Below are 26,870 nucleotides of genomic sequence, written 5' to 3' on the forward strand. Positions count from 1 at the left end.
TGTAAAAGCAACGGGCCCTATCCCAACAAGCTCAGATTCAGAAACGTTTAGCAGATGTTCTGGCTGTGGGGGAGGAAAACAGGAGATGAATAACTACAATACTGCAATAGCAAATACTTTGTTGATGAAAACTGCACAAAAATTAGAATGACAAACACACCCTTACCAGGAATTTGACCTATCCATGAAACAACATCAATATATTTTATTAATAGTAGTTCCACATTCTCGAGATCAATAAAGTGACTTCATTGATTTACTTTTCACTTTTTATTAATACTTCTCTAAACAGTGATGAATTTGGATTGAACACAGGTAGAGTCTTTTTTTATTGCTTGACAAAGAAGAGTTCCAGTAGTTCTAATAAAGCAATAAGCTTCTCGACCAGGACAACACAGCTAAGGAGAACCTAACCATGGTTAAGAGTTTGAAGGAAACTTCCAAATCTGTTTAGGATTTGGGGCTGTCAATTTTTCTAGACTACACTGCAAGGGAGTTGCTCTCTATACATCCTTAAAGGAGTAAAGAGCTGTTGCTTTAAAAACAACATAGAAAGCATAGCTCAGGCTCTCCCTTAATCCAAACTCCAAATAGTAAACATGCCTTTTAGACCTTGATGCATGCTACGTGGAGTAAACCAATCTCAGCTTTACAGGCAGCTCTTGTGGGGAACTTGTACAGCCCAAATGAGATGAAGAACCAATGAAGTGTCTCAGTCATGACCTTGCAGGAATTGCCATTACATTTCACCAAGGTACATTTGAATCCATTCCCTTTGGTCCTTCTTGGGGATTGAGTACAAGGAAATGCTGTACTTGTGATTTTTTGGTTCAGGTATTAATTGTAGGCCAGCAGTCTAATAGTACTTCATCTGGGTAAGGTGTTCTTGCATATCTCTATTTTCTTCCTTGACAAGCACTTGTCTTGCTGCTTTGGATCATCTCACACCTCTTTACACACTTGAACTGTTGCTCCTAAAGTATGAAGTGAAACTCAGCTGGGCTACTCTTCCTAGCCCTTAGCATAATGTACCATTTTGGGAGGGAGTTTTCTGCACTTGTTTTTCTGCACTTTGGTTTGGGTTAATTCTACTTAAAACTTTACAGTATAGTGAAGTGAAAGTTGTGTGTTTCTCATCAGCTTCTCGTGTGCCCATTGTCCTGAATCATAGCAGCAAACCCAGCTGCAACTTTATATTTTACTGCTTGGCAAAACCTGTGAGCAGTGAAATTGTCTGCAGTGTGTATGCACAGACATAGAGCCTCTCTTACTCTTAAAATAGTTCCAAATGCTAAAGTCTGTACTGAACGCTCAGCAGATTTGCATGTAGCCCCAGAGAAACCTTCCTTATTAGTTCCTATCAGAACACTTATTTTTTCAGCATGAAGGGTTAGGAACGTTTATCTACATGATCAAAACTCTCTGGCTCTGATGGGCTGGCTTTTTTTTTCCTTTGTAACTGCAGAGGTTTTTACCTACAGAAGTTTCTACTTAGTGAGCCAAGAGAGAGATTTTTTTCAAGTGGATTAGACTTGTATTTGTTTTATTGCAACCAAACACCAGCAGCAATTCATTTGAAACTCAGTTCCCAGCCCAGCATACAACATCAGTCTGGATTAGGGTGTGCATGTATGTTCAGAGGTGGTGCAGGGAGTTGAATACTTCATTTCATAAATATTACAGCTATTCAAATGCCTATGCAGTGAATAATCACTGGCATCAGGAGAATGCTGGGTGCTTGGTGACTTCTGCCTTGCATTTGAACCACAGATTGAACACTTGTGTTCTTAGGAAGTCAGTGCTCCAGAAAAAATGGACAGAAAACAGCAAATTTTAAAACTTCTGTGGACTAGACTAGTCCTTCAGTTTCTTCTGAAAACGGTTCTTCTTTTGGAAGCTCTTAGCTGCTCATTTGCATACAGATTACTTTTACATTTAAAAAAAATGGGTTTAGCTATCCAAGTAAGGGTGAGCATGAGAAAACAAGACTATAACTCATCAATCCAGTTGCTTACAGCAGATGGCAATTCAAATACAGTGACTTTTAACAGAAACACTTGTACACAGGAGAAAAGAGTTCCTGTTGATTGAGAGCATCTCAGGGGCTTCAGTGGCAGTTTGCTTTCATGTTGTGCCCTTGACTTTTACAAATTGAAGCAAAAAAACAACAAGAGAAAAATTCTGTCACTGTAGATGCCACACTAAAATGTATAAACAGGAGGGATGATTGCAGAGCACACCAAGTGCTCTTTCCATTCTGCATTGCACTGGTAAGGCAGAGGAATTCAGGAAAGACATGGATTAAAGTGAGAGCCACCAAAGGGGAGCACCATGAATCAACAGAGCCTCACTCAATCTAAACTAGGAGGACAGGCAAGAAGAAATGGAGTTTTAGGTCTGAGGAATGTGGTCACTCGAGAAATCTTCATGCATTTAAAAGGCTGTTGCAGGAGTGAGAGGAGCAAATGGTTTTTTTTTGTCTCTATTGGGTAGGATGAGAAGTACATGTAAATTATGGTAAAAAGAGATCCTTTGGTAAAAAGTTGACCATTAGGGGAAACTTTGTAAAGGCAAAAAGAGTGAATCATGAGAAAAGAACATCTTTCCTGGATGGACTGTGGTGTCTGCACTGGGGAGGTCTTTAAGAGGTAAAACAGATGGGACAGAGGTGCTTTCACAGGGCTGGAGTTACATGACCTCTCAGTATCCCTTCCAGTGCTGTAATTTGGTTATCACCTCCTTGTTTGAAAATCCACTTGCTGTGTTTTCACTTCCTATTTCCAGATGTGGGGGACTCTGTTCTGGGACAGTACGCTTCCAGTGGAATTTGGTGTTCTTGGTTTAAAGGGATTACAGATTCCCATAGGAGCATGCACCTGGCAAGTCTTGAACCTTGGAAAGTTGTCAAAATAGACTTTAAGATTCCTTGGCTATTTTTACTGTGAAAATAGCTTTGATTTCATAGAGATACCAAAAACTTTCTTGGATTTTCTTCTGTCACTTGCCTTCCTTGTTTTACTCCTTGTCTGACTGGGAGCAACACCTGGGTCTTCAGTAATTTCTCTTAGAAAACATAAAAATACCAGGCTTTATTTTTCTATATAGACTTTTGAAAATGGGACACTGTGCCATACTCTGACTTTATTTTGAGCGGTAGCAGGTCATCTCCTTTAAAAAGCTCTGGGACTACAACATTTTTCCCTGGGTCGGTTTGGAACTGTTTCCCCCACAGCTGCTCTGCTCACTAGCGGTCACTTGTGGAGTGCCAACACCCAGTTTTACAGTGCCTGCAGGCAGGAATTCACAGGCAGTCAATCACTGCCAGGCTGGGGCGAGGTGACTGTTCCCTAGCCCAGCGGTTCTGTAAAATCCTCGGAGGAGTTACAGTGCTGGGCTTGCCTTGAGCATCACCAGCCTGGAGCATCAGGTTTCTAACTAAGCTGTGATGCGGGATTTCAGCTGTCTTGACTTGTTTTTTGTGTTGCAAAATAGCCCATTTTGTACTGATGTTGCAGTTTTTGTGAGTGTGCTTTATTTTGTTCAAGTTCTGTACAGTACTGCCTGCCACCCTCCTCCCACTCTGCGCACCACGTGCAGGCGGTGACAAGGGACATGCAGAGGCAGTACAGTCCTTTGTTTCTGCTTCAGTTCTACTTGTTTAAACCCTTCCTCTTACGGCGCATTGTGAAAACTTCTCTGGGAATCCAGCGGCATAATGATGCAAATAACCCCGTCATATGACTAAGCCTCTCTGGTGCTGGATTCCAAAATACCGAGCCAAGACATACAAGTCTTGCTGTGGATGCCATAGACAGCCTCATGCTAGAGTGCAGATGGCTCTTCAGTTCCCTAATGGGAATTGTTTGGGTCCTTATTAGCGCTTTACAAAGATTATTGTTAAACTTGCCAGCTCTCCTCCTGACTGTTCGGAGTGCTCAGCCAGTAATCACTGCGAACACTGAGAGTCGGGCCCCGGGACAGCATTTTGAAACGTCTTCTGTATCACTTTATGTAAATCTCCTCCTCCATCTGCTTCATTTTTCGATAATTAACACACCCCCAACCTGCACCTTTGCAGGGGAGGACACATGCAAATATTGGTGTTGAACAGATAATGGGAGCTGCTGCCTCCCCTGCAAAGAGCTGCTCTGTCAGTGACCTTCAGTGACTTCCAGGGGGGAATATCCCGTCTGGAGCTCTTGTCACCCTTCGGTGCTTGTATGGGCATGACTTTGTGCATCTGCTCAGGTAAGGACAGGTGTCCTTGCCAGATTTTCCAACACATAAGCTGAATCAGCAGGCTGAGGCTCTCTGGTGATTGCAACCAGTAGCTTTAATTTCTATGCTCATGGAAACTCCATCAGTAAACAGGGTGGGTTGAGCCAAGTTTAGATCAGCTAAAGGCTTTCCTCCATCTGTTCTCAGACATGGATATAGATAGTGAATTGGGAATTGTGCACTTCTGGCTGATATTTGTCATACGCCACTGTAGTAAGGATTTGCTCAGCCATATCATTAACTCATTGTGTACATCTCTTATGAATCATATCTGTTTGGTGTTTTATCGTGTATTATTACAATACCTGACTATTCATGCCAAAATCTCTAATATGCTATGGAGATCAAAATTTCTCTTAGGGTAGGGTTGGAAGGCTGTGGCTTTAGTAGGACATTTTTTGGGTTCCTCTCAGTGCTTTCCTGAAGACCAGGGCTGGCTCATTCCCCTGCCCAGCCTGTACCAACCCTGTCACCTCGGTGTGACCTGAGGGATTAGTCACTATTTGGGGCTCCCAAGATGAGCTGATGAGCAGGAGACAAGGATGACGGCAGCAGCATCCACCTGCTGCAAGGCTGCTCATCTCCCCGAGCGCAGGGACAAGGAGCCTTTTCCCGAGCGCATCAGGATCCGAACGGGACGAGATGCCACGATCACCGCCGCCAGCTTCTCCCCAGCCACCCCCGACCCAAAAACATCTCCGGACTTTTCTCATGACGACTTCACAAGCGTCTCCGCGGCCGCTTTTAGATCTGATTTATTTGCCTCCCACCTCTCGCCGGTTCCTTCAGTGCTATCCCTCGTCTCCATCAGCGTGTCCCGGGGCGCGCTTTCGGGGTACGGGGCGCGCTCCCGGGGCGCGCACCCCCCTCCGACCCGGGAGCGCTTTAAACGGTCAGCCTCGCCCCGCCCCTTTTTTGATCTCCACCAATCCCCGCCAGGCCTGTTGCAATTCGAGCGGTGGGAGCGTACCACTGCCACAGGGGGCGGGGGGGAGAGCGAGAGCACTTAGGGGCTGTGGAGAGAGAGCCGCCTGGGGGATGATACCCATTCTCCGCCACACTTGTTACTCTCCCTTTATCTTCGCTCTCCTTCCTTTATCCCCCCTCTCCACCGCGTGCCCAGCGGCTGTGGAGCCGCCGTTTCCCTCCGCCTCTCCCCTTTGCCCGGTGCGCCGCCCGAAGGGGCGGGCGGGGAGGGGGCTTTGCCCGCGCGGTGGGCGGTGGGCGGGGCAGCGGCAGCGCGAGCTGCCAAGGTGCGCGCGCGCCGCCGCTGCTGCCGCTGCACCCGCCCCTCCCGCGGCGGGCAGGGACGGGCCGGTCCCGGTCCGCTCCAGCCTCAGCCCCGCTCCGCCGCCTCCGAGCAGCGGCATGAAGCGAAGGCAAGTGCCCGCGGCGGGGCGGGAGGGCTGCGGGGCGGCAGGTGGGGCTCGGGGGCGGAGGATCCCCGGTGGTGCCGCGGCACCGCGCGGGGAGCGGGGTCTGCGCGCCTTGAAGGGAGCGGCGGCGGCGGCGGCGGCTGCCGTGGGTGGCGGCACAGGGCGGCGGGCACCGCCGCGGAGCTGTGAGCTGGTTACACGGTTCGGCGCCGGGCACGAACGGGGCGGGCTGAGCGGGTGGCTCCGCTGAGGGCACCGGCGGGCGGTGCGGGGCTGCCGCGGCTCGGCCTCATCGCCCGGAGCGCCCCGCGGGTGCCTCGCACCGCCCGCGAGCCGCGGCCGCCTCAGGGTCACCGGGTGCTGCCGGTGCTTCCGTCACACGGAGCTTACGGCACCCCTACGTGAGGCACGGCAGAAACCGCACAGGCTGCTGCTTGTCTCGCCTTTAGGCTTTTTATTGTCGTTCTAGATAAAGCCGGTACGAGGGACTGTAATGCTTGCGCCTCCGTTGCTTTATTTGCTGTGTTATGGTTCGTTCTTAATCTCTGCGGGCTATTGTCCTAAGATGTGTTTAAGGGTGTTTAGTACTTAGCAAGGGTAGCTGCTTCTAAACATAGGTTTTCTTGTATAATAATAAAAACCTGCTTATCCATTCACTGCAATGACTTAATTCCGTATTCTGAAGAAATCCTCTCTTACCTCGTGCAGTGATCCATTTAAGATTAGTGCTCTGAAGCGCCTGGAAAGGATCCCTCCATCTCGACAGAAGTTACTGTTAAGTCTGACACGACAAAAAAAAAAATGCTACTTCTTTTGTTGGTCCGGTTGTGTTGCTTTGAAAGTTGAAGGAAATGAAGAATCTATGGGAAATCCTTGAGTGTTAGGCTCAAAACTGGCGTTCTTGGTTTTTCTACGCCTTAAATGAACTTTATCTGTGCTAGTGCAATGGATTTAGGGGAAGCTGAGCAAATAAATGGCCTCTCAGTGGACAAGCTGGATATACAGAAACTGATTATCCTTTAGGCTCCTCTTAGCTAGGAACTTTGAAAGATACAAGGTAACCGAGCTTTGAAATAAACAAGACTTTATTTGTATAGCTATGCACTTGCTTGAAATATACCAGTAGTTTCGCTAATATATCTTTCTGTATTTCTTGTAATATACATATTCTGTTTATTTCTCGCTGTCACATTTGCAGTACTTGTGTTTGGGTTGGTTGCGCTGCAGGGTTATGTTCAGTAAAAATAACTCACTGCATGGGAATTAAGCTCTTCAATCATGGGAATATTTCTGCTGGCCTGAGAGTCTGTGAAAGCTTACTGGTACAAAACTAGATTTAGAGTTAGATTGAAGTTGGCAGTGCCCCTTGAAACCAGCCAAAAGTCCACCACACATTCATCTGCAGCTGAAAAAGTCACACTACAGTTAAGAAAACAGATCTATTTGCATTTAGCTTGCAGCTTGCTAAAATACTTGTGTCTAAGTAGATGGCTTAACTAGGTATGCTGGACTTGTATTCATTCATGTCTTAAATTACAGTTGGAAGGCACACCTTACAGCTAATTGGTGATCTTGGCAATCCTGTAATTATTACATTAATGGATGGGGAACTCCTCTTCGATGTTACAGGACAACCATAAATATTTTTCTTTTACCAGTTATTTCTAAGTATTTGTGCAGAAGAAATAACTCAGTTACGCTGCAGCAGAATAACATGTATCTCAGTTTCGATATTCAATAAATTTGAATGCAAATCCTGTTTCTGACTATCCTGTGTATTAAGAAAGGATCTGTAAATAGTATGTAACTGTATATTCCTGGTCTAAACCAAAACACAGCTGGTTGAGGTCAGGATGACATTTTATTCTAAGCTTTCTTGCCTCTCTGGGTTTCAAATATCCTGCAAACATGCCTCACATGAGAAATCCCAGTTATTTTGCAGGTGCAGGTCTCTTGATAAAGGCTCTGGCACTGTAACTTTGCCATGAGTGAACTTGAATTACCATTGTGCACATGGCAATGCAGAGCTGATGACACTTCTTGGAGAAAGGACCAGTTCTGCCTCAGCTTACTTGGATGTGTTCCTCTTATCTTGCAGGATTTCAAAATGACTTCTCAGTCACTTAGGTAATCCATGAATGGATTAGGATTTTTTTATTTTTTTTTTCCTTTGCAAACACAGGGGCTGTCCTGCTGGTGTAATCTTAGAGCAGTACTCAGGGTAGCTGCAGGTGAAGGGAGAAGTGTCCATGCTGCTGTCTGTCCTTGGCAGAGGCAGGAAACTTCCACTCTGTGTCACTGGAAATAGCCCACGAGAGCAGCAGCAGAGCCTGTGCTGTACTGTGCTGTTGCAGTCTGATGTTTTAGGAATCTTTTCTCTGCTCATTGATCTATGTCTTAACAAGCTGGGCTAAGAAGAAACCCCATCAACGCCGTGTAGCTGTGGCTCACCTGCCGTGTGCAGGTCGTCATGCAGGAGCAAAGCACACAGCTGCCCCGAGGGCTGCTTTTACACATCTGTGGTGTTAGTACAGGTGCAAAGTGCAGCTTTCCCTCGGCACTGTGTTGCTGAGATACTCCTGGTGTGGATGTGATCTCTCAGAGGTTTCCCGGGAGTGCAGCACTGCAGCAGATCTTAACAATAATCTCATCTTTCATCCAAAAAGAGAGGAGGGAGCAGTTCCTGCTGCTCAGTGCGAGAAGGGGGATTTCATGTGAGCTACCCAGGGGAGCTATATTTGCTCTTAATTGTTTTTAGAGGTGTCCCAGCAGCACTGGAGTCTAGAACTGGCCTGACCTTTGCAGACTGTAGCAGGATGTAACCTAGATGTCAGCTCCAGGGATGCTGCTCATAATTAGAGATGTGGAAATAAAATAGCGGCAATACTGAGCCGAGGTTCATGCTGCTATCTGGAAATGATGTGATAAGATCCAAGAGGCAGGCACTAGGAGGGGAGCCCAAAACTGTGGAGATAGAGCAAGAGGTAAGCTCTTAGCATAGGAGCATCAACTCACCACCCTTTCCTTCCTTTTTCCTCCTCCTCCCTCCCCCTGCTGAATGACATCTCACGTTGTAATTGCACAGGGGAGAGGGAGAAAGGGAAAAGTACATCCAGAAGAACCCAGGAACATATACATGCTAAGGAACGAGATCTGCAATAGATGATGTTTGTGAATGTTGTGAAAACATTTGGATTTCAGCTGAGTGTTTGGGGCACACAATGAGTTCAATTTCAATGAATTGTTTGTTGTCTGTCCCTATGGATTTCTTCTAATGTTGAGCTAGTTAGAATATGGATTAATGAGTTGATAAGGCTCTAACAGCATTTGGTTTCTTTGTGTCAACAGTAAACAGGCATGGCTCTCCTCATTCTGCTTGTGTTATATTGTGGTTTGAAGAGGCAGTGTGCTACTCTTATGTATGGAGTGACTTGTGATAGAAAATGGAATGCCCAGATATGGGAGACAATTTAAGGTGGGGGACCTTGCTCACCTTTGTGGGCGGCCTCTCTTCTGATACCTCTCTTCTTTTTTCTCTTTTGAAAGTTTAATCAAGCAGCAATAGTTTGCCTTGGTAGCAAGAGGAAACTGAAGGATTTTTTTTTTTTTTTTTTAGATACTGAAATTTGCTCCATTCAAAAGTATTCAGTAAGACTAGGAAAGGAAATGCAGGTTCTTGCTTTTCCTAGACAGCAGTAAATTAACAATAGAATTATTTCAGCTTCAGGAAAGAGGAATGCATTTCATCCCACACTTCCTGAGGGAGTTCATAACTTTTCTGCTGAAGGTGGGCACTAGCAGCATAGTTTTTTTTTGCTGAAGACAAAAACTTGATTGCTCTGATAGAGATTAACTGTTCTGAACTTGTTGTTTTGCAATAGACATGACAAACTGCCTTTCATTTTTGAGAAGGGACGCTGAAGAAAGCCATGGAAATTGTGAGGAAAGCCTTTTTACTACATTCCTGTCTCTCTCAGCCTGTCATCTCTTTCTTCCTAGATCTTTATCCTTGTTATATGTTAACCTTTTTCATTCTTTCTCCATAGAGTCTTTGAGATATGATCTTTTCTGTCTAGCCACATGGTTAAAACCAGTCTAGGCTGCCCCTGCTTTGTCTGAATTTCTTCTTGACGTTCAACTGTCCAAAACAATGACCATTTTTATTGAAAATCATTGCTATGTGGGATTCTACAGCTACAGACATAAGCTAATTTTCTTGACCCTTATCTACTGTCATCTCGAGTGAAATGCTGTGGAGCACTTGACAGGTAGTCCCACTTGGTAATGCTGCTTGCTTTGAGGCATTACATTTTAGAGTTCAGGTTTAGGCTGATGATCTCAAATGTTATTGTAGGATACAAAACAAAGATTCTGTGCTCCAACCTCAGTCCAGGAATATTTATCTTATTTTGTGGATCTTTTGCTGTGTTTGCCTACACTAGGATTCCAGTTGCACAGCTTAATTAAAATCTGGGAAATAGCCCATTTACAGAATCAACTTCCTCTTTGGCCAGCAGGAAAATTGTTCTGTATTACTGCTCTCTGCCCTGCTGTTTGGAAATAATTCATCTAAAAATGCAGTGCTTTGAAGTGAGGTAAGGCTTGCTGGGGGCTGATGTGGCTGAGGGAAGAGGACATTGGAGTGCATTGAAGGCTTCTAATGAATCTCTTTCAAGCTTTACTTTTTATCTTTTATTTTCATCGCTGTAAGATGCTTTGGAATGAGCTTTGGGTGGAGTGTCTGATGAAGTTTTGGGGTATAATCTTCTAGTCTTCTAAGCAACTTTTGAACTAAAGTGACAATGGGTAGCATAACTTTGACAGTGACCTCTGTTTAGAAGACTGAGACATCTTTATTCTGATTCTGTGGGGAGAGCTCTCACTGGAAGTGTAGGCAGAACAGCAGCATTTTTGTGGGATCATATCTCTGCCATACAAATAAAAGTGCTTGTGGCTGTGTAAGTCCTATCTAATATTTCTATCTCTTTATAACCCTGATGGAACTGTCCTGTTGAATAGAATGGTTGGGAGCCCTTTTTTGCCTTCCTCTTGGTGTTTCTAAATATGTTGTGTAGACTTACTCAACTGTTGAAAAGTCTTGTTGGGTTGGCTGTAAAGGACAAGATAAACTGCTGTATTTTGTGAGATGCTGCAGCTTGTAGTGATTTGCACCATTTAACACTTACATATTTTTCAGGGCTCATTAAAGAATTGAGTCTAAAGGCAAGCAGAAGGTGAATTTGATTCTAACCCAGTTAAAGAGCACAAACCAGATTGATATCCATCAGTGATAGCCATGGGATAGGTTATTCTGGATCTTGTGCTGAGGGATGTCCTCCAGCACTTCCAACATCGTGGTTATGTGTCTGAAGGAATGAAGGGGAGGACAGTAGACTTTATCTCTTCTGTTCTCTGGTGATGTGCACAGAAATGAGGAATGAGGGCAGGTGTTTGTCTGGGAGAATTGCTTTAAACAGTCAAATCTAAAAATGTTTCACTAGTTTGTTTTTTATTGGGTTGTTTTGTTTTGTGCCAGAAAGTAATTTCTTTAATAGCAGTCTGTGTACATGGTGTATGGTACTCCATCTGGTATAAACAGAGTTCTGCTTTTGCTCCATTTGAGCAAGTCTAATATGGCTTTTTCTGTGTCAGGAAGGGTAAACAGCTTTGGAGACTGCACTATGTTTTTGATGATTCACTTTGCTACACTAAATCACTAATTCATTAATTAGGCAATGTTCCCATTCAGAACTCTCTAGAGCTGTGCCTCTTGCTGTGCTGATTGTAAAGGAAGACTGGTTTGGAGTTAGCCTTTGTGTCTGGTTTCCCTGGTGAGCCTGGGAAAGCCACTGCCTCTCTCCAGGTACTTCAGGTTTCTTCCAGATCTGCTATCATTGGTCTTGCTGCTTATAAACAGAATCTAAACCTACTCTAGGCTTTCCAGGAGCAGTAGGGCTGCTGACACATTTTGGTAGCAAAAGCCATGAGCCAGTAGGACCAAGAAATGTGTCCAGGACATGCCTCGTGGGCTGGGTTAGCTGTGCAGTTGCTGCGTTCTTTTCTTGGGGAGGAATTGGTTAATGCTAATTTAGAAATGCTGTAGTATCAGCTGGGATCTAAACCAGCTAAATTGCTTGCCGAGTGTCACTTGAGATGTTTGCTTCCTCCTTAGGAGAATTCTTCTGCTAATGTGCCCTTTTCTGGACCATTGTCTAGATGTCTCATCAGTCTGGAGTGGCTTGTTTTTAGTGCAGTGTGCTCTCCGGAGAGTTTATTTTTAAATTGTTACTGAAGCAACAGTCTTCTGAAATGCTGGAGTGTTAGGGTAGAAGGAATTAAAATGTTTAGTGATCCTCTGAAAGTCTAGGTTGGAAAAAAATACATTTGTATCTTCTGTTCTCTGAGGCAGATTGAAACTGTGTTAAAGATGACTTGTTTACTTTGTATTTTTCTTCCTCAGAACGTGTCTAAATTGTGCATGTTCACAAACTGAAATATTGCCAAACCCAAATGTTTTACTTCAGGGGCTGCTGTGCACTGTCCTTCATTCTCTGCTATAAAAAGATGACTTATTTTCACCTGTGTTGAATTCTGCCATTGTAAGGCGAGCTTCATCTCGAGATAGTCACCTTAGAACTGTAGCTCCATGGAGCTGCAAGGTACTATTACACAAGAAAAATAAATTTACTTTTTAAAAGAGAAGCATTTTGTAAGTCTTCCTTCCTCGTGCCAAAAACCTGGGGACTTTACTGTTCAGCCTCTGCCAAAAAAATGAAAAGAAAATGTTTTTCCGGAGGTCAGATTTCCTTATCACGTTGTACTCCTCCAGCATCGTAGCCATTCTCCTTTCTATATTTTTCTGTCTAGATCTAAAGTCTTCAGGTGGGTTGTGTCAGGACAAGAATTAAAGTTATTGTATTAATTTGAAATCATATCATGTCACTGATAAATCAAATGACTAATCAAAAGTTGCATGTAAAAGGGGTTGTATTTTTCTTAGTCCTAATTCCTTTGCTGCTCCATTCCTGTACTCTCCAGCTATCACAAAAGCCTTTTGTTGTTTGACTGTTTAAACTATGCTTATTTTATGCTACTTCAAACTCTCAAGGAGCTCAAAGTTTATAATATGAAAAGTCTGTCTCTCCAAGGGTGAGAGAAGCTAACAGGTTTCATAAAGCTGTAGGGATCAACCAGCATACAGGAAAACATCCCAGGCAGTCAAGACTTTTCTGATGGTAGTGGAAAACGGTGGTGAATTCTTAGCATTCATGCAAGCAGTGATGGTGATTTCTGGCATGATGTTTTCTCACAGTCGGGGTCTGCCTGTGCATTCTGCTGTTGAGCAGAGTGATTTGGTTCTAGACTTTGGGGAAAGCAAAGAATTTCAGAAATGTAGAGTATGCATCAAAGTTAAAAAGAGTCGTAAAAAGAGAGGAAAGGACGTGGCCAAGCAGGTTCCAGATGCACAGGTCAGATGTGACCCAGCAGGCCATTGCCCACTGCCACTGGTCTCAATTCTTCCTTTTCCTGCTGCTGTCACAGCAGAGGTGCATCTGGAAGGGAAAACTCATACTGGGGTGGGAATCAAGTGCTCTGAGATTACCATAGTAAATTAAGATGAGTGTTGACTTCTGATAGTTTTGAGCATGAATTGCCTTACAATGCAGTGCTAATTATGGCAATTCAGGAAATGATTCACATGAGTGGGTAGCTGAGCTTGGTTCTTCCAACAGCTGCCTTAGCTTAAGCTAGGTTGGCTTATTTACTAGAATTAGGCTTCATAAACTGCAATAGCACTTGTAAATTCTGGGTGTTAATTCTTGACTTGATTGAATCCTTTGACAGATGACTGAAGAACAGGAACTTTCTACCTGCCTACAAAGTCAGGGGCTTTGTTACGTATTTAGAAAAGCTTCTACAATGGTATGGGGTAGAAGGTGTTTCCAGTGCTGTGAATGAATTGCTGGGTTGTTACCTTGGATATTGCATGGTTTCAGAGGAGTTTGCTACTTGCTTCATAATCTAGGCTCCAATATGGAGAGAATATCCTTAATAAGTATCATGAAATCTGAGAGCCAAGTAGATTCTGTAAGCCTGTTCTCAAATGCAGTAATGACTTAACTTTTTTTCCTCAGGTATAAAAAAATGGTATTGTTCTGTATCCCCAAGAGAAAATGCAAAAGATATTAGTATTCATATTTGATGGGGTAGCTGCTGCTGTGTGAAATACAAACTGCTGTGACATATTCGAGTTTATGCCATGTTTAAATGTGTGCAGTGTCTGTGGAGTTTATGATAGCAAAATCTTTAGGTGGCAAGAACCAAGGTCTTGGGTGTGAGATTAACTTGCATACTGCACTCCTTGTTGTGGAAAAGAATGTTTGGCAGGCATCAACTTTCTAAAACCTGATAATATTCAGGTACTGCAGAAAAATGCTCATTTTCTGTGAAGGTCTTAGAAGTGGTGTTGGTATGAACTCTGGCCACCCTCTTCAGCTCTGAGTTTAGAGGGCTTTTTATGCTGGGTATAAGAGGTAAACATGATGGACCAACCAGGCTTTTGGTGTGTGTGTTCTGATTTGTGAGAACTTCCTGGAGCGATGGAATGGAGCAGCAGCACATTTCTGGAGTCTCACTGCAGGATCTGGTGGTTACATCCCACAATTAATGGTTCATGGCAGGGCAGTGGGGGAGATGAGCTGCAACCTCCTCTCCCAGGCAGAGCCCTGACTCTAAGGAGTTAAAACTTGGAGAGGAATAGACTGAGGTCAGCAGAACGAATGGTCTGTTCAATAAATAATTTTCTTTGCATACTGACTCCATTCTTTCGCTCATTATTTGCTCCACTTATTGTTTTCCCTTCCTACACACATGCAGGCACATTTTCTGGCTTTATTATCCTCTCTTGCCCTGGTCACCACCTTGCAATGGCCACTCGTCAGTGTGACCCACCCTCTGCTAAGGGGGTTGTAGAAGATGGGTTCACTGAGCACAAACCACCCTGGCTCTGGGCTGGGCACCTCTGCTGAGTGTAGGAGAGCACGGCTGTGTTCCAGCTGCTCCTGCAAGTCTGCCTGCTCTGAGCACTGCAGTGCTCCACGGAATGCAGCACGCAGGAGGGAGAACGCTCTTCAATGGGCACCGAGGCATTAAGAGCTGTTGCCCACCTTTTTTTCCCCTTGGTGGCAGGCTGTGATCTTCTGGGTGAGTGAACATCTGGTACATGGCATGCACTTTTCAGGCTGCTGGGGAAATCCATTCAATAGCCCTGCTGTTGGAGAGAATTGGGGTAAATGTAGGACAAAGCACTGCTTAATGTGGATTCTACTAAACGTAGCAGGCTTTCCTAGGGCTTGGACACGATGCTGTGAAGGAGAAAAAGCTTTTAAGGGTCCTGTATCTGAGCATCCACAGAAAACAGCTAGATGAAAAAGTAGGATTTGGGGGGTTGAGTGACCTTGAATGTGTGCTGTAGTGAAACAAGCAGTACCGTGTGTAACTGGTATTTAGGAAAATATTTTCTGGGAGGCCCTTTTGTTAGGGGGAAAAAGCAGTTTAAATGTCCTGCATTTGTTCAGAAATCTATCTTGATTTTTCAGTGGAAGTGTAATAGCTGCTGCTTGTCAGTTTTGTACATGATTCTTGTAAATGCTACTATCCCCAGGCTCCTGCAAGATGTGCTGGTTCTATTTTGTGGGTGTTAAATTAACTTAGGAAACCTCATAGACAGAATGAAATAGGTGCTTAGCAGGTGTACTGCAGCATGGCAGCTGGTAAGAAGACAGATATAATCATAAATTTTTACTTCTAGATTTGGGGGGCTTTGGTTCTGCAGCACTCAGCAATCTACAGCCCAATAACTCTTGCCTGCTGTTGGAACACAGCATCTGTGTTCTTTCTCTTTCCCTTAGGGCACTGTTGTCTGCCTCATTCTTCTGAGGTTTTTATGCTTCCCATTGTGTTTTCTTAAATAAAAAGGCAGCTCTAAAAGCAAACAAACAAAATTCCTTTCTTGTTTGATTTCTGCTTTTCCTTTATAAAACGATTTTCCTGCTTTTTCTGATATGGCAGCATTATTAGAACCAGGACTTTTCTCAACTAAGCTTTGTTGCTGCAGAGCCAGTGGGATAAAGAGTATGTAGTGCTTGCTATGAGTTGTTTTTTACCCTTGGTTTAAATATTGATAGTAGTGGAGTTACAGATCTGAAGATACTAAATCAAGACAATTGTTCATTGTTTTCTAAACAGGCTTTAGATACAGCTTTCCTATGACTACATTGTGCAGTGAAGTGCATTCCTTTTCAGTAAATAGACAGGCTTTAAAGCCCTCAGGTTCTTCAGATCTGAAACAACAGCAGCAATCACTAAAACTAAATACAAAAGGAAAAGCAATTACGGGATTTTTAGGAGTGTCTCGGGCAGTGCCTTTGCCCTCCAGTTGCTTGGTTTTTAAATCCTGGGGTTCTGTGTCCTCTTTGCCTGCTCTTGTCACACAGCACAGCTGTCTGAGAGTGCACAGTCTTATCAGAAATCTGATCTGGGTTTAAAAATAGCCTTGCTGGAATAAAAGATGTGAAACGGGGTGGGTTTACTGTGGGATCCATAACTGCCACGATGGCATTGCTGGTCAGGGAGGAGAATTTAGTGATGAATGACAAGGAAAAGTTGTTGCTTAATGATGTTGTATTTGGGAGGACATAGTGCCTGTGGAGAAGAGGGAAGAATGTTCCAAGAGAAGTATTACAAGCTTTTATAAAAGGTGAGAGATGCAAATTAATATAGTAGAGAAAATACATCCAGTGGTTAGATGAGATGCCATAAAATCACCATTTCTACTGAACCATTATTCCTTTCCAATGTAGGGCTTTAGTTCCTAGAATTGTATTCTGACTGTTCTGTGTGTCCAGGGCCCCAGCTGAGAATTAAAAGGAGCAGTACTTAATTAGTTTTCTGTTAGTTGCTGTCTGCTTTTCCTCTTATCTCTGCCAACTGCTTCAGGTGTGCTTGGGCACTTGTGAACATTGCCACTTCTGCCTGTACCAGCTTTTTTATAACAAAATTTGTCTCTTCCTGTACATAACCTTATAATATTTTTACTAGCAAAATATATGCTACTTGCTCATTCTTAATTGCTACTGAATATGTGAAAAATAAATCAAAGCTTTTAATAAACTGAACACGACTGCATTTTCCTGTTGATTGGTGATGAGGAGCAGCTTGGTGAAAAGTGGGTACCCTAAAAAGCTGTGGGTTTTGTTTGTTGTAGATTTAATTTTCAGGTGGATATTTAAGTACCCATTTGTGTTAGGTTGAAATGTCTTGCCATGTAGTGCCTCTTTTATGCTTCCTTCAAAGGGCTTGGCACTGATTCAGCAGGGCACCTTTTACTGTAGTGAGGTCTTGGGATGCTGAGTTCATGTATAAAGGAGGGGCAGACTATGCCAGGACTTCTGTGAAGCATTGGAATGGAATTGACTGAAAACCTGGCTGTAGTCAGAGAATGATGGGAGGTGACCTGTGTCACTGCCCCAGCATGAGCAGCCACCCTCAGGAATGGAGTTTCTTGTGTCTCTGCAGAGAAACTTGAAATAAGATGCCTTGCCTGCTTTGTGAAAGAGGAGTGTAAACCTGGTGGAGTCAGTGCAGTCTTCAAACACATTCTGGAGAAAAATGAGAGGTTCTAACCCTGATGGGTCTGAATGTTCTTCAGCTTTCCAAAGCCTAAAGACCAATTGAAAGGAAGCAAAACTGGAAAGGAAGGACCCAACTTTCTTTCCTGTTGCACCTGTACACAGACAGGGTGGACTGCACACTGTACACACTCTGTACTGCTCAGTGTGATATTGATGGTTGCTTTTCTGGACTTTGCTCTCTAGGTGAGATTAGGCATTTGCAGTGAACAGGGTTTCTGTCTGTAGTCTGTCCTTATCTAGGAAAACAGCATTACTTTTTCAAGAGTGAAAATACTATTGATCTAATATTACACTGAAATTCTTTCATCTCTAGGTGTTCCTGCCCTTTTACCAAATGGGTAATAGTCTTTGTCCCCTCAATTTCTGAAGGGAGATAAATGAAATGCAGCATTATTGCTCTGGAGTTGACCTGCATGAGTGTAGACACAGCTAGGGTAGGAATGTGGGGCTCTTAATACACTGATCCCAAGAACAGGAAGAAAGAACCTTTTGATATGTGTGTTTGTGGGCATGAATAACAACTAATGAATATTTATACATGTACTAATGAAGTCCTACATCTGTTTTTACAGATGCATATGGGTATGGACTTGCAAGATACCAGTGTGGGTGTGAATAGATGCAGGCCTGGGAAAATTGTGATAGCTTGTAACTGTGTCACTTGGCACATAGTGTGTCCAAATGCCTACTTGCAGAACAGTATTAAAAGGCAAAATAAAAGTTTCCACCCTTTTGTTCCTCCCCAAAAGAGTCACGAGCCCTAGGGGCTTTTTTTTTTTAAAGCCTAACTATCCCTTGCTGAAAATATTAATTGTACTTCCTGTCTCTGGTGACTTTTTGAATGGGAACCACTGTTGTGTGAGCACTGTTCACTTCCCCAAGTAGGCAAAGCTGGTAATGCTGCTTGTGGGAAAGTGAATGCTGTTGAAGTGAACCTGAAACCCTTTTTAATCTACTGTGAAATTTAAAATTCGAGTGGCTGGTGGTGAAGTTGGCAGTTTCATTGGACTGCATGCTGGGAGTTATTTCTAGGGATGTGTGCATTGAGCCCCTTCTGTGACAAAGATGCCTCTTCCCTCTTGTGCTTGCTTGTTTTTAAGAGATTGGTGACTTGCAGATACGTTATAAAATCTGACCTGCTTAAATTTGGGGGTCAGTTATAAGAATGTTTGTTTCTGAAGTGGATCGTGTGTTTTATTTGTCTACCTACAGTGTTCCTGAAGCCTTTCCTTGACACCTGTTGTGTTTCTGAAATGTCTGTCACACCTGATGTCCCTCCATGAACTACTTTTGTTCCTTTAACAGAATCATTTCATAGCAAGAGCCTCAGTATTTGATTCTGAAATGTTTGTCTGTGGAATTGTCATTCTGATTTAAATGTTGAAAGAGTCCTGATTCATAGGAGGAAACACAGATTCTCTTATTTTACTGCACTCTAGATACCTAGAGAAATAAGAACATAATCTTCTGCTCTGTTTTGGTCTCTTTTGTTGTAGTCTTGTTTTTAAAAGGTATTTGACCTTTTCAGAGGATTGACCAAGTGGAGGCAGCCTGTTTTGCTTTTAGCATTCACAGTATCGTTTTTTAAGCGGTTGTTTCAGTGTGCATTTTATACTTTTTGTCTGGAAGCTTCTATTATCCAAGCCTCTTCCTCAGGGCAGTCCTGAGTTAATTAACCATCCCTTTTGGAATTTTGTAACATTAAGTGTTGTTTTTCAGAAAACCAAGAAATAAATGGGGTTTATGGCTGTTTAGTGGCTTTGTCAATGTAATAAACAGAGATCTTGAGTATGGACTAAATTTGGGCTCTTAACTGCAAACATCCCAACTACTGCCTTTTAAAAAAATATGTAGACTATATGACTAATCAGTGCCTGAACTTTATGTAACTTAGCCCGTCCTGGGAGCTGCACTGAAATGCACAATGTGACATTTTTTTTGTTGTAATTCTGGTTCTGGCAACAGTCACACCTGTGGTGCTTTCTCAAGGTGTCCTGCCACAGCAGGTGAAAAAAAATGGAGACAGGGAAAATCAATGCACGAGCTGCTTTGTACAGTGAAAATTAGTGAATAAATAGTCCAATAACAGGAGTTCCAGACTTGAACTGAATTGGAGTTGATATTTGAGGATCAATGTGCTGTGAGTGAAGCAGTTGTTCATATTGGAATATGTTACATTCTGCCTCTGGCATGACAGCATGTGCTCCATCTAGTTCTGATGTTTGTCAGTGCATGGATTTCCTCCCTGGAAATCACTGTGCCCCCGGGTGTGCTTTTTTAATATCGACCAGTCTGACTGCAAATCATTTCTTCTGTGCTTGTTCCTATGTGCCTTTGTTTGTTTGTTTGTTTAAATTGCTGGTCACACAGAGTTATCTGCTTGTAAGTTAGTTTGTGGAAATCAATTTCACAAGTGGTCAGGTAGTGTCTCAGAGACCTTTCTTGGTGTGTTTCGAGTTAACTGATGGAGAAGAGGCAGCTCAGTTTGCCAGGGCTAATGTATGGGAACCGTGGAATCCTTTCTGCTCAGCTAATAAGGATGAAATAACAGTAAAAAGAAAAAAAAATAAGTTATTACTACTGCCCTGAGAAGGGAAGTGAGCCCAGCAGCCTTATGTGGCCGCTGTCTTCTTATGCTGGATTATTCACTGTAGTAAACTTGTATTTTTATTGGACTTTCGAAGGAGTCCAAATTTTACAACTGTATTTAACACTTCTGGATGAGTGGGAGGTTCTCCTGTGTATGATATGTAGAAGCTCTCACTTTTCATTTTGTAGAAGGATAATCAGTGAATAGTTCCTAGACCAGTATTGTCACTGATGATGCAGCTTGGAAAGAAATTAAAACAACCCCTGGATTATTTTATTTTACTTAAGAGCATAATGTGAGAGTGTATGTTTGCCAGCTGAAGAAAGTGTGTATGGTTGCTTTTTTTGGCTCAGTTCTGACTTTTTAAAACACTTAAATGAGCAAATAACTTGCTCCTTTCCCTGATCTGGCTAGTTCTTTCTCAGTTTCATCTGAGGTACATTCACAGATTCCAAGCAGGATTTTTTGAATGGCTGATTTGCTGGATATGAAGGCACAACTTGGGCTTTTGTTGGTAAACAGCAGTACTAAAAATAATAATAATAAATAATAAATGTTCCCTGTTTGATATTAACCTGTGCTGTCGTAACTTCTGTCCTAAAGACATTAATCCCTTCCTTGGTGGTTAGAGCGGAGCTCACACATCTGAACTGGATCCATGAGTCCTGACTGGAGGCCTAGGAGATATTTATTCTGGGATTGAGCTGTGTCTGCAGCCCCACATGCATTTCAGATATCTGGTTAAGGACAAGTCAAACTCTGTTTCCTCAGTTCTCTTCTGGTCTGCTGTAGCAACAATCTGCTGTGTGGTTATCAGAGGGAAAGTGAATCATTTACTTTGTGCTTTTCCAGTAGGTGCCAGTTTCCTGATGGTGGGAAGCAGAAGTTTGGATCTGAACTGTGAGATGAAAGAATTCTGCTTAGTTCTTACTGAAACAGCTTTGGCTTTGGAGGTTTTATCAGAAGGGAAAATTTCCTCTGCTTTTCTGTGGAAGATGGTTAGTGTGTTTGTGTTTTTGTGTATTTTGACTGAAAAAGGCAAGATACTTCCATTTCCTACTATTGTTGCACAGAGTCTAGAGCAGTGCTGTCCAATGCTTGCAGTTTGCATTAATAGAATTTTTTGGTTGTTTTTCATATGCTTGTGTATCTGCAGCAACAGTTACGGTTTGAACTCCAAATTCTTTGCTCTTTTCCGGGTTTATGTTCACTACTTGTGTTATGGTTAAGCAGTGGAGATTGATTTTGGCAGATGGAAGAAATGCCCTTATCTTGACTGTTGTTTCCTTGAAAATGCTTTACTGCTTACAGGTTTCTACTCAAGTGTGTGCTATGCTAACAGAGCGAGGGACATTTCAATGTTATTTTTGTCAGCTTGACAGTGTGTCATGTTCAGATTTTCTGTTTGCATGGCTGGTTTTCTCTTGTGCTGAAAAGCCATTTATAAACTTTACTAGAACCGGAGAACACACTGTGTGTAATAAGTATTAGGCATGCCTGCAGTCTGGTTTGTAGAAACACTTCTGCCTATGGAGCTCAGACTTGACAGCTGAGAGCAGCTCTTCATTTCACAAACTTGCATTTATTGCAGTGCTGCTTTTCTCCTATGAAATAGAAGCAGAGCTACCAAATAGTCCCATTTGGCTTGATGGGGTTACTCTTTGGCTGAGGGCAGGCCTGTTGGCACTAGCCCAGTTCTGACACAGGTGCCCTATTCTAGTCTCTTTAAAAACTGGTTTTAGGTGTTAACTTTGAGCAATAATGTGCACATAAATCCTGTCTAAAACTTGTTTGCTACAAATGGAAGACAACTCTGAAGAATAAAGACGTTGCTTCGAATGTGGTAGGATGGAGTAAGGAAATCCTAAAGAAAACTTGTGGGTACTTAATTCCCTCTGAATGGGCAAGGCACAACTCCTTTCTGTAGTTTGCAGTGAGGTGTAGAAATGCAGCATCTCGCTGGCTGTACAAGTAACAAACCTTTTCCCATCCTGTTCTCAAGGAATGCTCCAGTGTTTGTGCTGTTATCTCATGTGCCAGGGCTATCTGCTTTTCTGGGCCACTGCCCATAAACCAAAACAGCAGCTTTGCCTCTTGCTCTCTCAGCCTTTTCCTCTCCTGTCAGGAGAGCTCCATGTTTGGAGGAGCACATAGCGCTCTGTGCAGGGAAGATAACCACGGAGTTGGTGTTTCTGGGAGAGGCTTGGCTGTCTCACCAGCCGCTGTCAGCTTGCCCTGGACTTTGTTACAGGATTGATAGCGCTCTCCAAGAGCCAGATCTTTGTGTCCCCGTGCTGAAGTGCTGCAGACTGCCTGGGGAGAGCTGTGTGCACACAGGATGTGTTTGTGCATGTGTATCGTCCCCTTGAGGAGGGCAGCGTTTAACTGTAAAGTGAATTTATGCTGCCTGCTTGAAGGTCTGCGCTGGCATCTGTAGGAGTAAGGAAGGGAGGTTGCAGGCACGGGCTGAGGTAAATGGGCAGGGCACGCTACAGAACTTGGCTGAGGACATTCTTTAACTTGGGATTTGTGGCAAGTGCCCTTGCTTATGACTTGACTATTTTACTGTGAAGGTTTCTGGCCGTGGAGATACCTGTATGAGTAGAAGCCGTCCTTACACTGAGCAAGAATATTGGTGTCATCCTAAAATGTGAGGATGTAATGCTCTGCACTCCTAGGTATGCTCCCAGTCTCTGAGGAAGCCTTTCTAGAATTTAGGAGCAGTCTCAGCAGGAACAGGTGGCTTTTTGTGGCCAGCGTGCTTCTGGTAGGGCTTCCTGGAGGGCTTGAGGAAAAACAGGATTCAAACTGTTGTAGGGCTTGGTGGGATTTAGATGTGCAGATATTACAAAGTGTTCTGAAAAGAGCTCATCTGGTAGATCTTTACAGGGCCTATCTCAAAACAAATGGTTACAGGTGAGATGTGCATTTTTAAAGAACTGACTTAAAAACTTTGGTTATTATAGAAGTAGTAAAGTGCCATAAAACCAAGGTACCAGCTTTTAAAATTTGGATGCCCTTGTGTCATGCAGCCATCTGTTATGTCATTTAGTAGCTCTGCCAATGTGATTAGGGTAATTTGGTAAGGAAAGATTTTGCTGTTAGAGTTTTTTTTTTTCTTTTTGTTCATGAATTATCATTTTCAAGGAATAAATTGGTAGACACAAGAATAAGCTTGAAGTTAAATTCAACCACATTATGAGAAGCTTGAATACTTGAAAACTTGTGACTCTGGACAAATCAGTTTATTGGAAAATAAACCTGATCACAGGGGTTCCAGGGCTGAGGATAGACAGAAGGCTTTAAGATCTTGCTTTTAAGTCCTGTCTCTGTTTCTCTGCTGATATTCTGTCTCCCTTAATTTTTCCAGCACTGGTGCTAGTGGTCCCCATTTCAATCTTAAGACAATATTCTTTCACACATCAAAGGCTTGGACAGTGCTTCAGCAACCCTCACTTGCTTTGGGTTTATGTGAAACAAGATATTTTTCTGATAAGTCTCCATTAGTTGGAATAAGTTGTTAAATTTTCAAAGGAAAGATGATACAGAGATATACAGGGATAGACACAGAGACCTCTACAGTGAAAGTTCTGAAAGTTCCTTTTGAAGAAAAATTCTGTTTGTGTAAGAGTTAGGACTAAACTCTTACAGGTTTGCACTGTACTCAGAGACTAAGCCTTGGCTTTTCTGTTCACTTACTCTGTACACCCAGAGATGGTTCTCTCTGAACTTGGTGCCTGTTGATCAGACTTGACAAATGGATTTAGCAGGTGCATTAAACAAGCAGTTGGGTCTCAAATATTGGCAGTAGAGTCTATTCACTAATTGTTAAGTGAAGATATTTTCTTGTCTAAGAGCCTGTTAATCCACAGTTATACAAATATCTTGATGGAGATTTATAGGATGCAAGCTGAAGTGTCCCTTGGAATTGAGCTGCTAGCTATGAATTCTATAACCTTCCTGCTATAAAACTACCAGACTGATTCAACACAAAATGAAGGAAATTTTCCAATCCAATGTGTATTCATTGCCCAGCAACTTCTGGTCACATTGCTCCTCTGGTTGGCTCTTCAGCTAAGAGCTCTTTGAAAACTGGAAGTAGTTGGTTTGTGGTGCTGAAGGGAGATTATGGAGTTATTGCCTCTCTCAACTCCCCTTGTCTTAAAGCAGTAGGAATATGGGAAAGACTGTACTGCCACTTGTGCTGTTAATATAAGCTGGGCCTTCATCCTTCTAGGTTATCAGTGATATTTCTATCACTTTATCAAGCCAAGTAGCCTCTTAAGAGCACCCCAAGTCATATGTTTGTTTAGTGCTTACTGGAAAGTTTTCTTTCCAGGTTCAGGAACATTCCCTTAAGGACTCTTTCAAGTTCAGGGCATAGTGAGGTTACTGTGTAGGAGAGCAACAAGTTTGCTTAACATTGACAGAGTGCTTTCTAAGTGCTTGTGGTGGTTCTTCATTGAGGGAAATGTTTGGGAATTCATAAAATTGCAGAATGGTTTTGGGTTGGAAGCAAGCAAGTTGGAACTAGGTGATCTTTAAGGTCCCTTCCAACCCAAACTATTCTATGATTCTATGATTTTCCAAGCACTATTGCTCTAACATTTTTTCCATCTTGCAGAGATTAGTAACCACAACTGGTATAAAATCTTGTAAGTCATGACAATTCTCTTGTTGAAGAAATTGATTTAAAAAATCAAAATATTTTCTAGCTAAGAGTGCTGACTTTGTGGTTTGGAAATTTGGTCATGGTTTCAGATTGTTCTAGAATGGAGAGTAACAGACTAGAATCAGTTATTCTTTTGGTTGTTTGAGAGTATATATAAGCCTTAAAAGTTTGGTTCCAGTTCTAATGTATTTAGTCTAGAACTTGTCTAGTATGAAGTGGAGATACCATACTGAAGAAAATGCTGAGCCATAAATGTAAATACTCACAATTGATGGGAAGAGACTGAAGCTGTGTCTTACAGTCTCATGGTAGAGCTCTTGCCTTTCAGCTTAATTCCTCCTTTCAGGAGTTTGATGGTGCCCATGAGCTGGCCTCAGCTCTAGAAGAAGTTAAGTTTGTCTCAGGCAAAACATCTGCAGCTGTTCATTTTTCTTGAACACACCAGTGAATATTATGTTTTTTTTCTTAAATAACAATTGTTTTAAAAAGTAATGCTTAGTCCTTTAAGTAATCAGGGACTATATGTGGGGAGCAATAGTAAAAAAAGCTGGAACTTGAAATAAACAAATAACTGCTTTTGAATATGAAGTACCCAAAGGCTCATGTTTCATAATCTGAAAAATAAATATGCATGGGGGATGATGGTGGTGGAAATCAACCTACCCATAAAAAGTACTTCTGATATTCGTAGGTTTCCTCACACTCCCAAAAAGTTGTTTTGGTGCAATGAACATAGCTGTGAGGAACAGCTTTTGTCAAGGATAAGAGAACAAGCCCACAAATATGACCTGTACAGGGACGTTCTGACAGGATATTTTCCAAAGGCTCTTGTACTAACCTGTTGTTCCTTGCTGGTGCAAAAATGTGGAGTATGCAGGCCAGTCTTTTTTCATCAGCTGAAATCTAATTTGGAGGCTGGGAAGGGACAATATTTATTCCTTGAATCTCAAATTGTCCATAATCCAGCAGGGCTATTTATCATCCTTATATACTCTGACTGCACCAGTAGTGATGGGAAACAGGGCACTGGCCAGCTGGTGGTCTGTTTGAGGGAAGGGGAATAGGAATGTCCAGTGGAACCATTTTATTCCTCTTGCCCCCCTGCTCTGTGCTGAGGGCTGTGTTTGAGCTCCTGTTACACAAATGGAAATCATGGCTGTACCTGTCTGTTGAGAAGAAGCCATCCCTCCTTTTTCTTCCCATTACTTTGGATGTAGCCTCCTTTCCCTTTCTCTGTTCAAAGTAGCCAAGTGGTTCAGAACTTCAGGTTGGGCAGGAGGGGTGTCTGTCTTCTTTATTGTCCTGTATTCTGGAGGCTTGGTGTCTGTCACAGGTGCTCGAGTGGCAGTTGTGTTTTGGTTCTAGAAACCAGCACCTTTGTGTGTGTAAAATGTGCCTTTGGCTAGAAATGCTAGACAACTTGTTTTGAACAGCAACAGGCCCAAATTAAGATGTTTCCTGCTTCAGAGAGCTTATTTGCAAATGGCATTGCTCACCTCATAACCTTCACTTTGTATCCTTTAGTCTAAAAATAATCACTGCTCATGTGAGATTTCAAGGACTAATACTTTGCTTGTTTTCAGCAGGAGACCAACATTTTTTTTTTAAAAGCTTGATTCATGTAATAGTTTATAAACAAAAAATTTTGGCTGGACAATGGAACACTCGAAATCTGATCCTTAGTAAACTGTTTATATATTGCATATTTCAATGTACATATTATTGTTCTTAAAGATCATAAATATTCATGTAGTTTCCTCTCTGTCCCTTTAGGGTATTTTTTTTCTGGGTCAAGAATTGGTCAAGAGGGCATGTGAGGTACCACAAATTGAGACATACTCATGTATTAGTTATCTTTAGGTCCTTGAGCAGCAGTAGTGAAACAAATTTTTGTGCTGTTTTCTTTCTCCCTTTCAGAGTCTTTTCAAGACCAAGCCATTCCTGTTTGCTTGTTGCTGATCAAACATTTTTGTTCTCAGTGTCTAAATGACTGACTTCAGAAATTAGACTTGAAAGTCTTGTGTGTTTCCCTCATTTTGTTTTGTTCTGTCAAGGTTGAAAGCACGTCTGCTGTGTAGAGGAGGAATTCAAGGTTTGTAGCACAGCAGCTTTGGAGGGAGCAGGTCCATGTGTGAACACTGCTTGAAGAGGCCTCTTTTTAACCAGGGTGCTTAAAAAGGTGCTGGTGCAAAATGATTTATCTGAAGAGCTTTAATAGAAGAGAATGAAGGCAATTGTAGCTTCCCCTCTTAATAACATCC

At 42.7% G+C, this 26,870-nt stretch overlaps 1 protein-coding gene across 24 annotated transcripts in view; it reads left to right on the forward strand.

Moving 5' to 3' along the window:
• Positions 1-26,870, forward strand: part of MICAL3 (microtubule associated monooxygenase, calponin and LIM domain containing 3) — a 171,824-nt gene that overhangs the window by 15,528 nt on the left and 129,426 nt on the right. The window contains exon 1 of one of the 24 annotated variants that reach the window (XM_088164555.1): positions 5,521-5,657. The exons of the other annotated variants lie outside the window; for them this stretch is intronic. The gene's annotated coding sequence lies outside the window, so the exon portion shown is untranslated. Of the gene's footprint in view, positions 1-5,520; positions 5,658-26,870 lie in introns of those variants that run through there. 24 annotated transcript variants of the gene reach the window in all.

This window comes from Sturnus vulgaris, chromosome 5, assembly GCF_052056855.1.
Source record: "Sturnus vulgaris isolate bStuVul1 chromosome 5, bStuVul1.hap1, whole genome shotgun sequence".
NCBI classification, from domain to species: Eukaryota; Metazoa; Chordata; class Aves; order Passeriformes; family Sturnidae; genus Sturnus; species Sturnus vulgaris.